Consider the following 3,913-nt stretch of genomic DNA (forward strand, 5'->3'; position numbering starts at 1 on the left):
GGGAGTTATACCTGATATAAATGATGAATTGATGGGTGCTGACGAGTTGATGGGTGCAGCACACCAACATGGCACAAGTATACATATGTAACAAACCTGCACGTTATGCACATGTACTGTAGAACTTAAAGTATAATAAATAAATAAATATAAAAAGTCCTCTGTAAACAAACAAACAAAAAAAAAAGTACACAACTAAGTATTGCATGACTTGGAATATCACTGAAAAAAAATTGTAGAGGTTTGTCTTCTTGCCCTGAGTTTAGAGCATTTACATGTCTTGCTGATCATGATGTCATGTTTATATTATTATTAGCTAATACCTCAAGGGCCAATATATGGTGGTGTAAATCCATATTTCATGTAGTCTTTTTTATAAAGGTGAACTTCTTAGTTGTCAGAGCTGACTACTACTGAGCTGACTAGTCATCACAATGGATATCATATTAGTAGTACGAAATTGTCAGCTTTGCCATTTTCTGAGTTTGCTTTTGCTTGCATTATTCATATTATTTTCAGTCTATGGGTTCCTTTGAGGAATGTCTTCAAACCACTTGTTTCTTTTGTGAGAAGAGTTTAGTGAAAACCAGATAATATGTCTATCCACTGCCCAGGACACAAATAGTTCTTAAGAACTAGCAATACATTTTGAAGGCAGCTGGGCCGGGGAGGGTGCCATGGTCCCCTTCTCCAACCCCCATGTTGTAGAACCTCCTCTCTTCCCTGACTTGCCTCTGATATGATGCATGACATGGACACCCGATGCATGAGTTGAGTGAGGGTAAAATATATAGTAGTAAACATTGGTGAAGGTTAATTTTTTATTTTTAGACTAAAAAATGAGTAAAAATAAAAGTTTTAATTTTTCTTTTAAATTTTAATGGATCATTTTACACCTCCTGTGAAGACCACTGATTTACTGTAACCCTTCCATTGCCTCAGTTCAACATGAATATGACCTAACTAGTCTGCCAATACAACCACCTTCCCGACCCCTCACCCCCTCCAGCTCTCACTCCCACTGTCACCCTCATCCCACCCCAAGGAGTACCACCAGTTTCTCCTCCAGCTTCACACCAGGAACAGACATTCTGTGCCATCAGCTCCTCTCCTCCAATTGGCTTGATGCTCCACTCATTCAGACCTTTGAACACCTAGGAAAGCACTTGGACCAGAGCTTCAGATTACCTCCAACAATACTCTGACTTCTAATACACTGGGGGATGCATTTTTGGAAGCCAATATCCATTTGGGGTCTCTGTTCCCATGCCCTGACTTATGCTCCCTTCTGAATAATGGTTGCACAATGCACACATATATACAAGATGGGCATGGCAGTCTCCGAAAACCCAGTTTCTCTATCACCTTTACAGTGTTCTCTGCTACAGAGGTCCAAATCTCCCCCCAGGAGGCAACAAGAGAAGGACTCTGCTTCTGAGAGTGCTTTAGCAATCAGATATAGCCAGTTATAATCTCATCAGATATAGCCAGTTTTCAAACCAAAGTGCCCTGGGGCCTTCTGCTAATTGAGTGGACAGAAATCATGGCATATGGCCTGACACTAGGATAGAAATAGGTCACCACTATCTTGTTTCCGTGTTTGTGTATCTTTCAAAGTCTCCAAAATACGACCAGCAGCCTCAACATTACATTATTCTGGTGAGACTCCGCAGCTGAACATCCATAGGTGAGAGTCACAGCTTCAAACAGAATTTCCCAAATTCTCTGCCCTCAATCTGCTTCAACTCTTTTGCCTTATCATCTGAAATTCAGACTTCAAATTCTAGCCTGGCCATAGCTGTCTAAAGTTTTTGGAAGCAGGGAGAGGGAGGTGAGTAGAGTGGAACTCAGGTGAGGCTATGACATCTGTCTCCCAGAGATGCAGTCTTCCCCATTGCCGCCCACCTGCCCACCACACACACTTTCCCCTTAGGCCATACTCTTTCCCAAGAGTGCTCCCTGACTGTAGCTTCTAGTTTTCCTAGTCTCAAGCTACCTTCCTCCCGGTGCCCTGTTCAGAACTGCTCGCCCAACCATTCAATGGGCAATAGGGTCAAAATCTGAATCTGAAGTGAGGGTCTGTAGACTTCCTGTCCCACGGTGTTTTCTTCCCAGTTGAATGTCAGACTCCAAGGGCTGGCCACCATCAGCCTTCCACAGTACCATCAACACTCAATACATCCACAACTCTGTGCATTCTACCACGGACATCTGGAGGAAGGGGTGGCTTAAATTATGCCAGAGAAAAGCATGGGGATTTTTCACGTTCCTGAATTCCTGTTATTTAAAAAGGAGCCTAACTATGACCTCACTGGGGCTATTACATCTCTGGGTCAGGAAAGAGGACTCTACTTAAGAATTTAATTTGGTAGAAGCCTAAACCTCAGCATTACACAATGTGCCGATGTAACACACCTGCACATGTACCCCCGGAATCTAAAATAAACTAAAATAACACAAATTTTTAAAAAATGTTTAAACATTGTTTAAAGAATTTAATTTGAGAAATCAAAAAATTGTGATGATTATATGACATTGTGAATGCAATTAATGCTGCTGAATTGAAAATGGTTAAAATGGTAACTTTTATATTTATGTATATTTTGACTACAGTAAAAAATTATCAAAAGAACAACAAAATTAAAAATTGAAATTTTTTTAGAAACAACATTATTTCAGAACTCTACTATTTATTTGGAACATTAAGTATGAACAGGGCAGGGCATGTGGGTCTCTATCCACCATCCAGTATTCCCAAGCCTTCAGGCAAAGCGGTTTAGCTGTGTTCTAGGGGAACACAGAAGAAAGAGTCATGTTCCACACTCACAAAGCTCAGAAGAGGAAAGGAGGGCAGCAGCCAGAGAAAGAATATAAACACCAAACAAGGACTGAGGCTCCATAGTCAGAATGAGGACTCCGACACAGAAGCTCCAGCCAGGTCCTCAGAAATCTTGAGAAAAACACAAGCCCCAAACAGCTCAGGGTGAGCAATCGCTTCCATAGCTCACAATTCATCCAAAGGATGAATCTTTAAAAAAGAGGAATAAATCAGCTAGAAATCATCGATATCTATCACCTGTCAACTGCTCCCAAAAGGTAAGCCCCCGTCACTGGCCCATCTGCACATTTCATGTCTCGATCACATTCCAGACAATCCCCACTGAAGCCAGATCACTACCAGTCACCTATGGCAAAGTTCAGATCCCTATCTAAATGAACATGGTGAAAGCTTATGATGCACCACGAATTTAGTATTCACAAATATATTCACGGGAATTAAGTTCAGCTGATAGTCACAGAGACCCACAATAAACAAGAGAAAAGTTTCTTTCTCATTTCCTTTCCCTAAATAGTCCATAGTTGGACATTACAGGCTGTTCCACAAAATCCCCACACTTCTTCCAGCCATCACTCTACCATCCCTCGAGTGTGACCCTCATGCTTTGTGGTGGGGGGGCCCGGGGGGATGGGGAATTAGCTCTTCCTTTGTTATGAAGAGGCGGAGGCTAGAGCTTCAGCCATTACACCCAGGTTTCATGGAACAGAAAGGAGGAAGTGATGAAGAATAACAGGCAGAGGGCACAGGCCAGAGGCCTTTTAATTAAGCCATCATATCACACCTCCCACTGGCCTTACTAAGCTGCTCTCTAGCATCACTGACCAGTGACATCAGTATGTTTTGTGTCTCACATATAATTTCACCAGGGCATAGTCTTCCTTTCCAAATATAACCGCCATTGGTTTTTGTGGTTAACTTGAGTATACCAGGCCTAGAAGCTTGCATCAAAGAGAGCAGATAAAAATATCAACACAGCACAGTGTAGATATCCTCATAACCTCAGAATCTCCAGCTTGGTCTTGGTGCACCATGATATTTGCATAGTTGTAGCAGTCACTGAAAGGTCCAAAGACC

This window comes from Piliocolobus tephrosceles, chromosome 13 (genome assembly GCF_002776525.5).
Source record: "Piliocolobus tephrosceles isolate RC106 chromosome 13, ASM277652v3, whole genome shotgun sequence".
NCBI classification, from domain to species: domain Eukaryota; kingdom Metazoa; phylum Chordata; class Mammalia; order Primates; family Cercopithecidae; genus Piliocolobus; species Piliocolobus tephrosceles.